At 48.5% G+C, this 12,310-nt stretch overlaps 1 protein-coding gene across 4 annotated transcripts in view; it reads right to left on the reverse strand.

The window, feature by feature from the left end:
• The window catches only part of ELFN1 (extracellular leucine rich repeat and fibronectin type III domain containing 1), a 111,315-nt gene that overhangs the window by 81,544 nt on the left and 17,461 nt on the right, over window positions 1–12,310 (reverse strand). For all 4 annotated transcript variants that reach the window (XM_064461589.1, XM_064461591.1, XM_064461590.1 and 1 more), the window contains exon 2: window positions 5,831–5,943. The gene's annotated coding sequence lies outside the window, so the exon portion shown is untranslated. The remainder of the gene's footprint in view (window positions 1–5,830; window positions 5,944–12,310) is intronic.

Consider the following 12,310-nt stretch of genomic DNA (forward strand, 5'->3'; position numbering starts at 1 on the left):
GAAAAAATACAGCAAGCACATCACAGTGCTGTGTTTGCATGGCTTTGCAGGTGTGTAGGGATGTGGATGTAATTTAGAAAGGAGGGACTTTGTGCCTGTACGTCTCCTGGTGCTTGCACAGACAAGGAACTACATCACTTCAAGACACCCAGGACACATTTTCACAGCTGTCTGGGACAGCGAGAGGTAAAGCACAGCTCCCAGATTTCAGGTAACTCATTCATTCTGGAAGGATTTGTGAAGCCACAGGTTGATGCAGCACCCACAATTCTCTCAGACACCTCCAACGCTCAGGTCCTTGTGCCCAAGGGCACTCCCACCTCATAAGCCAGAAATGCTGGTGCCTAAGCTTTCTTCTGCTTATTAACATCTTTATATATCACCTCTTGCTCAAGGTCTCAGCTGCAGACACGACAGCCCTTCCGCGGGCCCTGCACATGGACCTGTGGCCACCTCCAGTCATCCGTGGAGGAAAATGAGAAGAGACAGTAAGTGAAGGACCTAATCCTCTGGTCTGCCCTGGGGCTCATGCACAGATGAGGAGCCATTGCTTTTTAATACCATGGGTCTCATCGCAGCATCATTTCCTATCACTCCATTCCCTGCTTCTCCCGTGCCTATGGGAGCACTCAGTTCACACTAACAAATCTGAGCATCCCCAGATGATTAAAGGAAGCGCTGCCTTTTAAATCGCTCTGATTGGGGTTGATGGCTGTGTGGAGTTGGACACTTGGCTCTAATGATGTGTGAAAAATCTCCCTGCCGTGACCAGTCGCTCCCAGCTGTGGAAAATAAGGAGAAAGGCAGCAGGGGAGAAAAAAAAAACAACCCATAAACAAAAAACCCAAAAAACACCCCACCCAAACAACCCAAAAACCACCCCACCCAAACAACCCAAAAACCACCACCTCCTCCAGTGGGAGTGCCAGATCAGACAGAAGTTTGTCACGCACGGTCCCTCCGGGCTCCCCTCGCTGCCTGCGTGTGGCTGGGAGAGGCAGTCCTGCTTTGCAATACTAATGGGGATGAGCATGTATGTGGCACCCGGTGTCTTTCTGCTCCATGGTGCCACATAAAAGAAAGGGGGCACGCTCTGCCACAGGTCAGTGTGGACAGTGCAGCATCAAAGCGTTCAAGCTGCAGTGGAAGCTCGCTCCCGGATGGGCCACTCCTGCAGGTTTCATGGTAGGCTCCATCCCAGCTCTGGCCAGTCCCACCAATACTCCCATACTGGGGTGGGGGGGCTATTATTTGAGACCAGGATGTTGCAGGTGCATGCAAGCTGCCATGGCACAGCCGTGCTGCTGGAACATTGCTCAAGGCCACGGCTCCTCTCAACAAGACCCCACAGTGAGCTGGAGGGGGGATCCAGCCCCATAGGAAGCAGGGCACTGCCAGCACCCCCAGCCTGGAGATGCAGCACAGCAGCTTCACTGCAAGTCCCATGGGCATGGGAAGAAGGATCTGAGCAAGCAAACTACGCTGTCCTCAATGCACAGGGACTGCAGGCTGGCTGACACCTCTTCAGGTTAGTCTCCATCACTGCTGCTGATGCAGGACCAGCTGTCAGCCCCCTCTGCACAAAAGAGAAGTAAACCCAGCCAGTACATTCGCTGCCTTCTTTCTCCACCACTTTCCCCCATTGTTAACTTCCTAATGACACCCAGAGTCAAAGCAAATCTCAGTGTGCACAGTCCGATCCTTCCCCCTCCTGACAAGTTTGCTTTTTAGAGGCTCTCCTCACTGAGATTTGCCTTTCTGCAGCCAAGGGGAATGGCCGGGTGGGCTCCAAAATGAAGGATACATTTCCTCACACTTGGATGGGGCTAAATAGAGGCACGGGGGGAGGCCGTGTGCCAGCCGGAGGTGTCCTGCAGCGAGTGACCCTCAATGTGACATTGATGGCTCTTAATTCTTAAGCCTGCTTTGGAAGGATTTCAGCAGATCCTATTTAATCACCGCAGCCTCTTCATCTCCCCAGTCTCAGCTCCTGGCAATGCTACGCATTCTCCTCCACCAGCTCTCTCCAAGAACTAGCCACCCTCCTCCTCTTCCTCCACGGGTCCCCAGTGGGGGAAACACCACTGTGCCCTTTGCCTGCCGCACGGCGCAGGGCTGCTGAAGCCATAGCTGCCCTCGGCTTGTTTACTGATGCACAGTTCAAATAGCATTTGCTTAATTTCCCCCTCTCCGTAGGAGGACTCCACGTCTCCCTACCGCCAGGCACAGCTTCCTGCGTGTGCACTACCAACCCCCCACAACTGGGCTGTGCCGTGCATAGCGCTAAATATTTAAGCACTTGTCAAAATGTTGTAACTATTTTTTTGTCTTGTTCCATTAGCTCTGTTTCCAAAGGCCACCACTGGAACTACTGAACATTTATTTCTATTGAATCCAGCTTAGAAGTTATGATCTGAGAAACCAGGAGACAGGACAGTATGTTCTGCGGTGCCTGCTTTTCCCCACCACTGCTCAGCTGAGACACGTCGGCCTTTGAAATATCATTTTTATTCCTACCTTAGGAAAACTAAAATAAAGAGATTGATTCTTCCACCTGCTTGATTTGCTTCTCATGGCTAAATAAGGTACATAAATACCAGTCAGATGGCTTCCCCATGTAAATTTGGGGGCTGTCGGTTTAAATGCCTTGTGCAGTTTGGGCTACCAGCTGTGTGAGCTGGATTTCCTCCCCAAGTGAAAAACAAAGTGGTGTTGTTACATGATTTTTCGTGTTGTTAGAGAGGTACGCGCATGAACCTTCCTCCTTTGCTGTCTGTGCATGAACTATGAGTATTAGACAAAAAACACTAAAGAAAGCCAAAGGAGACAGCAGTCTGGCCTGGGGGCAGAGCATGGGGCGGGGGGGCTGCAGGGGACTATGGCTTCCAGCTTTACTTTAGGTTCACTTTATCACTGGGAAGTGCAGAGCCAGAGGGAGCTGCATGGGGCGGGGGACACCTGCAGCCCCCAGGGACATGGGGAGATGCCCAACGCGTAAGCCCTTGGCCATGGGATCCCACACCAGGGACACTACAGGGCTCAGCTCCTCCCAGGCAAACCCCAAGTGTGCAGAGGGAGCTGGGTTGCTGCAGGCCAAGGGATGGGACAGCTGGTGGCAGCCCCAGAGTCCCCACCCTTCCTTCCTCTGGGGGAAAAAAAGGGAAATCTAAAGTATTCTTAAAGGCTTCCCTGCATTTTAATTTCTCTCTATTTAAAGACATGTGAGAGCCCAAGAGTTCCAGCCCTGCTGCCTGTGTCTGGATGCTTCACAAAGTTGTAATCCCCGCTAGTGACATCACAGGCCGTTGCCATGGCGATGCCAGAAACTCAGCACTGTGACTTCACCATGGCAGGGATGGGCAGCGAGGGAGGCAGTGCTTCCCAACCACCAGTGTCTCGGGTAATTAGCAAACTGGCATGGAAAATGAGGATGAAACACAGGATAGGAACATAAAACCATTTTCTAAGTATGATCTATTGGGAAGTATTCCCTCATTGGAAAGTGCCTCCTTAATGGATCCTGTGCTCTTAAGTAAACCGCGAAAGGCAGAGAATAAAATAGAAATTATAGTGATTTGTTTTATTGGGCATTTCATCGAGTAATTAAGAGGATAATTAGAAGAAGGAACATTAAAAGGCGTTATGCTCAAGCCCTCATCTTGCTCGGGAGGAGCAAGCTATTGAATATGCAGCATTCCCCGATGAGTCCACGTGCTGACACGGGGTTCCCCAGGGCAAGGGAGACATGCACGGATGTGCCGCAGCACGAGGGGTCACATATAGGATGGGAGGGGGTGAAAAAGTAACTCCACGATGGCCCTGGTGGGATGTCAGAGCTCTCCCAAGAAACACGGGGTGGGAATGGCAGGTTTCAGGGAGCACACCCCACCTCTGCAGCATCTCTTGGCATGTGGTGTCAGGCTTTGACGCTTGAGCATGGTGCGTTTCAGTGCAGGGGAGTCTAAAGGGGAAAACATAAACTAGCCCTGGCTGCAGAGGAACTCTGGGGAGAGCTTGCCATGGTGAAATATGCTGATGAAGCACCATTGCCGAGGCAGAAGTAGCAGAAAGCTGGAAAACCAGCTGAAAGCTCAGCACAAGTTACCCTGCACCTGGAAAGCACCTTTTTTACCCACCCCCCTTCTAATGCATATCCCCCATTTTGCTTCCTCATCTTTTTCTTTGGGAAGTATGTATAAAAGTACCTGTATAATTAACCCAGATCCAGACAGGACCCAACACCACTCCAAGAGCCCTCAGCAGTCGCAACTCAGTCTAAACTGCTTCTCTAAGATACCCAGCCATTTCCACAGACAAGGAAGCTTGGTGCTGGCCAACGCATCCATTAAACAAAGACCTACTCAAACAATGAAATCTGCAAGTGCTTCCCAATCCCCAGTACATCTTGCTCCACCCCATTTACCCACCAGCATGGCCACGCCCCAACAGAGATATCAGGACACCAGGTCCCACCACAGGCTTCTTCTGCAGCCCACATTACACTCTGGGCATCCCAATATTCACACACGGCCATCTCCTAAGAGGCCCTGGGTGAAAGCCCACCCCAGTGAGAGCAATCTGTCCACTGCAAGTCCCAGGTGGTTGCTGCAGGGAGCAAACACAAGCTCAACGATGGGGAAATGCAAACGGGAGCGATGAACACCATGAAAAGAAAGGGCTTTACTGAAAGCAGCAAGTCCCGTTGGACATGCATTTATAAACATTGCCTCAAACTTCAGGAGACAAAGCAAGCAACCAACCACCCAGATAAAAGAGAAACCCCAACCAGCAACATGGCAGTGCTGACCAGTTCATAGGTCCTTGCGTGCTCCAGGACCATGTCTTTAGGAAAGCACAACATCACCTTACATGCAGGAGAAGACCGGCTTTTTTTAAACTAGCGTCTGTGGCTGGAAAACCCATTTTTGTTCCCTAGGGAGCTGGATGTGATGGCTATAATCCAGTTGCTATGCTGGGCCAGTGTTTTGGGGACAGTGCCTTGTTAGAGTTGAGCCCAGTGTGTCAGACAACTTTCAAAAAAATCTACATTCAGCCTTCTCTTTCCCTGTCCTGGGAACCACTGCTCCCCTCCATCCTTCTGTGCTCATGAGGAGCAATCCCCATCCTCTTCAAAGCAAAGTAAAACTGGCTTTTGGCTTGTTGCTGGCCCTTACAGGCATGAAAGCAGCTTGTTGGGAGTCTTGAGTGCTCAGCACAACCCTAAAACAAGGCTCCTGTTTGAAGTGCATGGATTGAGGTTGGATTAAGAAAGCCCTGAAGGAGTGTCTAGCTCTGCTCCTATGCCAAAAAGGCTGCTCAGCAGCAGCAGTAAATATGGCTCCATCCTGCTCAGCCCTTCATGCTATCTCTAAGAAGCCGCTGACACCAGGGAAGTGCTGATTTCATATGCGATGTTCAGCTTGACCTGGGGAGGGGGTAATTGCAGAGCACGTGCTCTGTTTTCCAATGCCACTGCAAGGAGAGCAGAGCTGCCTCACTCCTGGCTGCAGGAGCACCCAGTGCTGCTCTAACCCTGTTATCATTGAGAGGAGTTGGGCAATATCCTTCCACAGGGGCTGATTAAGACCACCAGCAAATGCAGCACAAAACGCCACAGTTAACCACCTCTGCCCATTCAGGCAGAGCGGGTAGAGCCTGCAGTGCAGGTCCCAGGCAGATGACTAATCTGTGGCTTGAGACAAGTTTAGAGAATTACTTCTGAAGTTTCCCTCTTGCAAACACCTTATTTCCCCCCTCTAATCAATGCAACAAGCAGGTTTAGTGCAACGCAAATGGGGAACAGAGGACAAAACCATAAACTAGCCCATACCTGAAGGTGCATCCTTCCTTTCTCACCAAGCAGCTGGGAGGACGTTGCTGTCTCTCGGTAATTTTCCAACATCCTGTGTTGCAGGTAGATTTATGCACTGATCATAGCGGGAGCTGTTAATAAAAAAGTGCAAAGAAAACAGATTTTACTGTGAAGTGTAGGGCTGCTTTTCTTCCAGATTTGCATTATCATGACTTTCTCTTTTTTTTAATCTTTTTTTTTTTTCTCTCTAAGATTGACCATGGTTGGGGTTTAAAGCTTTAAAAATAAATCGCAGATCTTCTTTCATTTACTATGCATGAGAGAGTCAGAATCATTACATGGCTTAAATGGATATTTTGAGAGGGACCCCGGACTGAGTAGTTCCTACTTTAACGGGGAGCCAGAGGGATGAAGCTAATTTGCAAATAATGTTACATGCTGGTTTTACTTAAACTCGAGGGAAAAGGCTGCAGTGGCTACTTGTCATTCTTCATGAGAAACTGAACAAAATGGAAATTGAGTTCTCTAGTTAAAAAAACATATATATCTGTATTTAAAAAAAATCTTCAGCAGACCAATTTCTCCCACACCAGGGGAACGTCCCAAGACTGCAACGAAGCCTTGCCTCAGCACGTACCACTACCACTGCCTGGGCACTGGAGACCAACAGACCAGCTGTCCTTTTCTCAAGAGCAGATTTTTAACTCTGAGAGCTGCAAGAATTTCTCCAGCTTGACTTCAGCCACTTCTTCCTTACGCAGTTCGAAAGACAACTTTCCCCTTTAGCATCGCCAATGCCTTCCCCCGGGAGGGGGGAGCTCTGATATCCGCAGCGCTGCATTTTCACAGCAAACTGCCTATCAATGATTTTGTGGCTAATAATATATACAGTGAGAATCAGAGGAGCTAATATAATGCAATTTTCCATGTTTACTGCATTATTACAGTGGTTGAATCTGCTGATTAGTTCCTATTTTTCTTAACACCTCTTCCTGAGCATCCCTTTTATTTTTGCCCTGCTTATCTGCATACAGAGTCATTTATCCCTACGGCTGGTGTTACAGCAAGCAGGGCCAAAGCTATCATTTCTCCTCCCTTTCAAATTTAATCTTGCAGACCTCAATCTTTGTGATACCGCTATTACTTTGCCCATATCTGATCTAACGGGAACCAGCCATTATTTTTGCCTTAAAAAAAAAAGAAAAATGGAAAAAACTAATCCGAGCAAAAGATAATGATGGCTGTGGCACTAACGATCCTTGGCATATCTCCTTGCAATGAATCCAGTGCTAAAACAGAGACCGTTTGTTTCCCTTCTCTCTACATAACTACAAGACTGACCCCTCATGCACAGGCAGCTCCCCAACAATAAACAACATTGCCCAGTCTCCCAGGGGATTCATCTCACTGCCAACTATCTCTGCAACCCTTCTTATTGTCTTAACTTATTTACCCAAATAGTGGAAAAACAACTCAAGTGGAGCCGGACACACTCCAACAACATGACTGCAACTGGTTTATTCAGTTTTGTTCCCCTACAAGCTAGGAAAGTCTCTTCCCCCAATGATTATTAATTGAAAAGGGAAGGGGGGGAAGTTTCCTATGATATGAACACCACCAGAAAGTATTCTTCATTACTGTTCCTTGAAGATCATGGCAAGACATTTTGCCCCCCAGCTTACTTAATGCTTCCCGCCTCCCAGCTCTGAGCAGACTATTGCTGGTCAGGAGACCATCTGCTGAAGCATCAAGCCAAGCTGTTCTGCATGCGCCAACCCCATCAGCCAGCAGGGATTTACTTGGGAGAGGCAGAGAAAGGCTTTGAGGAATCCCTCTCCTCCCTTCTCCTGCACCCAGCACAGCCGGAGGTTTTGTAAGCAGCGAATGTGCCCACTCACCCTCCTCACTGCATGTCCATGATTTGCACCATCGCTCTGTGGTTTCTGTCTACGCCACGCTCTTCACCTCTGCCTGCAGCACAGAGACCTTCACATGCCCTCCCCTTCCCCCTAGGAATATTATAAATAAAATCATAGGGCCACGTTTGGCTCTTGGTCTCGGTGAGGCATGCAGGGACTTGGAGTTGCTTCAAAGGCACTCAGCACTGGCAGGCACAGGATCCAGCCTGTCCCCTGCACCAGGATTTACGCAAGTCAGAGTTGTGGAAATCAAACTGAGTCCTTCCCCACATCCTCTGCCAAACAGGCCTGATTTGGGGAAACCCTTGCTCACGTCAACATGGAGCTCCCAGCTGCCCAAGCTGTAGAACTGGTCTAGATACAAGACAGCATGTATTATATGTACTATTAATGAAAGATTAAACTTAATAAAGAGCATTATTAATTTTAAAGCTACTAATAATCATCAGGTATCGCTCACTTCACCCTGCAAGCCTGAAAGCTATAATGAAAGAGCAAATTGCAGCTCAGAACATCTTTAACGGAGGCTGCTGTGATCTAGAGCCCAGCTTTGCAGCTCAGGGCCATGGGTGTTTTCTGAAACCAGTAAGGAACCTCAAAGATCTTCTAATGTGAACAACCATAAAAAGCCAGGAATGGCAGAAAAGTTACTCTGTTTGGAAAGAAGGGCTCACATCAACCTCCCAGGTCTGCAACACCAAGTTGTCTTCTTGTGTCCTAGTCTGCACCCATATTACCACCCTGAGAGCCCAGGTTCACGCAGTGGCCTGTGTCACAGCAGTCATTAGATGGAGATAACCCACTTTAGCTCTACGGGAAAGTCTGCATTTCCGGAAGTGTTCCTTGTCCTCTTCCTCCCCGGGAAAATGCAGCTCTTTACGGTCTCACAGGAGCATAAGCCAAACAAAAGTCACAACACACCCTTCACAAATAAGTCCTCATGGGACAGGGCTGTCCCTGTGACCAGAAAACACTCATCTCACCTCCCAAAAGCGGCATTTGCTCCCATCGGAGGTGCTCCATCAGCACAGGGGGAGACCAGGAGCAGGGCCATTTCTACCCTGAATCCTCGAGCATTTCAGCAGGACAAGCAGAGCGGGGAGCCACCAACCGCAGCAGAAATTCAGGGTGTCAGAAGGGTGTGTGTGCAAGTGCAAAGCATCCTTTGCATGCCAGCAGTAACATTTTTCTGCTGCCTCTGGCACATTGGCATTGATGGTGAATCGTATCTCCTTTGTATTTCACTTGGAGCAAGAGGGAGAAAGAGGTGTTTTACAGAGGAGAGTCACAAAGATCCCCTTCTTGGAAACAGGCTATTTTTGGTACTATAATCCCTTTCCTGTGGAAAAAAGAGGGAGGCCCAAGAGATTGAGGGAGCTGCTGAAACCCAGAGATGATTCCAGCAGCAGAGCCTAGAGCATAATTCAGATATCTAGGACCAAGACCCATGTTTAAAGACTGTACCAGACTCAGGACTAAGATCTGTGCTTAAGCACACATCTACCCACCCTCCTGCCCACCAGTACCACTGTGAGCCATGGAAGTATGAGATGCTGCAGAGCAAGAAGGTGGCAAGGAGCACTTTGTTTACTTACCCAGATCTTTCCTAAGCATGCAAAGACCTGGCTCCTCATCCGAGTGCTAATTCTCACCCTTTTTCAGCCTAGTTTTTTGCAGCTTTCCTACAAATCCAGAATACATTTGAGTGATCAGCACAATGTTTAGCAAGAAAATCGTATGCTACATTTCCGCTTGGCATGATTTTGAAATGGTTAAGCTGTTAAGCCCTGAAAGGGAAGTTTTAAGAATACAGTGGGAAAAAAAGAAGCCAAAAACAAAAATAAACCAACAGTGGCAAAATTAGAGCATGACATAAAGAAACCATTTGGATAGATCCCTTTTTCCAGCTGCTGCTTTCCAACATCAGGATCTCTGCAGTTGTGTAGCGCTTGGACTTTCATTGCGACAGCAGGGGAAAAAAAAAATCAAAAGTCAACACTAGCACACAAGAGAGGGAGAAAGGTTCCCTAAGCTAGGATCAAACCTCTTACAAGCTCCTGTAAACCACAGCCATATTGCCCCTGAGGCCCCCTTTGCACATCTCACTCTCCCCCGGCAAGAGGGGAGGGAGTTGTTTTTGGGGTAGGAAGGCGTTGCTTAACACACTTGCAAGCACCTGTGTAAGGACTGGAAAAGGTCCAGTGTGGGGAGGGGTCATGGCAGGCACCCTAGAAATTCTTGTGTATCCACATTTTCCAAAGAAAAGCAAATCCTGCCGTGGCCCCTAGCTCGCCTTCATGCAACACAACCCCAGCAATGGTTCCTCTAAGGATAGTCAGGTTCTGCCTAGGGCAGTCAGGAGGACAAAGACGACTCCCCACCTTCACCCCAACCAACTTGCTTTGCACGATGCACAGCTGTGCAGCCCTACATCCTCTGTGTCACTCAGAGATCCTCCTGAATTCTGCATTGCTTTGCTGCTGTGCAAACTGACTTGGTGACTTAGTTATGCAGCCAGTTACTGTGCTGAAGGACACAGCTCCAATCATAACCATTTTACACTGCTTTTTATCATAGAATGCAGTGCAATGCTGGATCAAAAGACCTCCTAGAATGCATACATGTGACAATATCCCACTACAGCTGTGACACAAAGCATTAAGGTAATGACAGTGCCAATAGCATTCATACCTGCTACTTTTAGGTCCACCCAACCCAGCACAGCCAAGACAGACAAGGGCTCTTTCCCTCCCACTCCAGCCTCCCCTGGGTTGCTGTGAAGCATTTGCTATTCAGAGTTCTTGGAAGAGAGCTCTCTACTGGGAGGGTTTGGATCACAGACATCAGGTTAGGTCACGTACAAAGGTAATAGTGAGGAAAAAACTTCGCTCCCCAGCATATTCATATCTGTGCACATCTCTGCAGAGGTCAAGCCTGCTCCTGATATGGGCATCTCCTGTCCAGTTCTGTACACTGACCCAGCTTCAGCTGGGCATGATAAAGATGATGAATAAACAGCCAGAGACAGCCTTTTCCTCCATCTCCTAAAGCTTCTCCAGCCTCAGTCCTCCCTACCTTTCTGAAATGCCAGAGGATTTTGTGTTGAGTCCACGTAGTCACAGGATAAAACCCATGACCTGTACCCCCAAATACTTCTGCTCCCCCAGGGAGCTAGGGACCCAAGCAGCCAACCCATCATTTACATCCATCCTGGGAGGTGTTTTAAGACTTGCCTAGACAAGGTCAACACCAGCCTGATGATACACCACTGGCAAAAGTCCTGCTTCAAAAAATGGACTGCAGACTCCCAGAGGTCCCTCGTGCCAGAATTTGAGTCCCATCTTGTGATGTCCCCTCCTGGATTCACCATCCTCCACAATCCTGAAATTGCAATTCCTCTGAAAAGCTCTCTGTCACTACGAGCAGAGAATCCCATATCTGAAGAATTGGCAAAACTCTAGGATTTAATTTTTATTGCAAAACCAAAGCCCTCTCTGCACACAGCCCTTCCCTGTACCTGAAGGAGGCCTACAAAGAAAGCTAGAGAGAGACTTTTTACAAGGGCATGCAGTGAAAGGACATAGGGTAATGGCTTTAAACTGAAAAAAGAGATTTAGATTAGATGCAAAAAAGAAATTCTTCACTCTGAGGGTGATGAGGCACTGGAACAGGTTGCTCAGAGAAGTTGTGGATGCCCCATCCCTGGAAGAGCTCAAGGCCAGGTTGGATGGGGCTTTGAGCAACCTGGTCTGGTAGAAGGTGCCCCGCCCATGGCAGGGGTGTGAGAACTAGATGACCTTTAAGGTCCCTTCCAACCCAAACCATCCTGTGACTCCTTAATGACAAATATCATCTCTGTAGCTGTCAACTGCTCCTGAACCACAGTGCAGTTATGAACAGGTCACAAGACAGGGTAGAGCACACGGTGACCTGCAGAGGACTTGGGCTGAGAAAAGAGCACAATAAAGAATTACTTTATTTCAAGTCAAGGCACAGCATTTCCATTGATAACATTCTCACAAGGGGGAAGGGATGGGGGTTTATTTACTCTGCACTGGTGTTTTTATTGCAAATTGCTTCCACAGTGCTGGCTCAAAGAGCTCTTGCTCCTCATCACTCTAGGAGGGTGTTCAGCCATCCCCAGCCTCCTCCGAGGAGCCAGGCTGGCAGGACATAGCCTGGCAGCCTCATCCCAGGGCACTATTTCTACTTCAGGGAGGGGGAATAATTCCTCTGGAGGAGGTGGGTAACAGCATGGTCCTGCTTGTGGTCAGGGATGCACCCAACCTCCACCAACGACTACTGCGTGTGGGCTCCAAGTTCCCTTTTGCTATTTCAACTTTCCTCCATCTCATTTCCAAGTGAGCTAGTGGGATTCACAGAGGTTGGAGCTGGATCTTTAGATGTCATACATCTCACAGACTAATACCTAAACAAGCACATGCCACCTTCTTCCCTCATGCAAAGTGCCACGATGTTATGAAGAGTTGAGGCTCTTTAAAGAAATTACTCTGCAAGTGTCCCTACTGCAGCACAGTAAAACAAATGAACAGAGGGTGAAAATAAATCAGTATCTATG

Source organism: Phalacrocorax carbo, chromosome 10, assembly GCF_963921805.1.
Source record: "Phalacrocorax carbo chromosome 10, bPhaCar2.1, whole genome shotgun sequence".
Classification (NCBI taxonomy): Eukaryota; Metazoa; Chordata; class Aves; order Suliformes; family Phalacrocoracidae; genus Phalacrocorax; species Phalacrocorax carbo.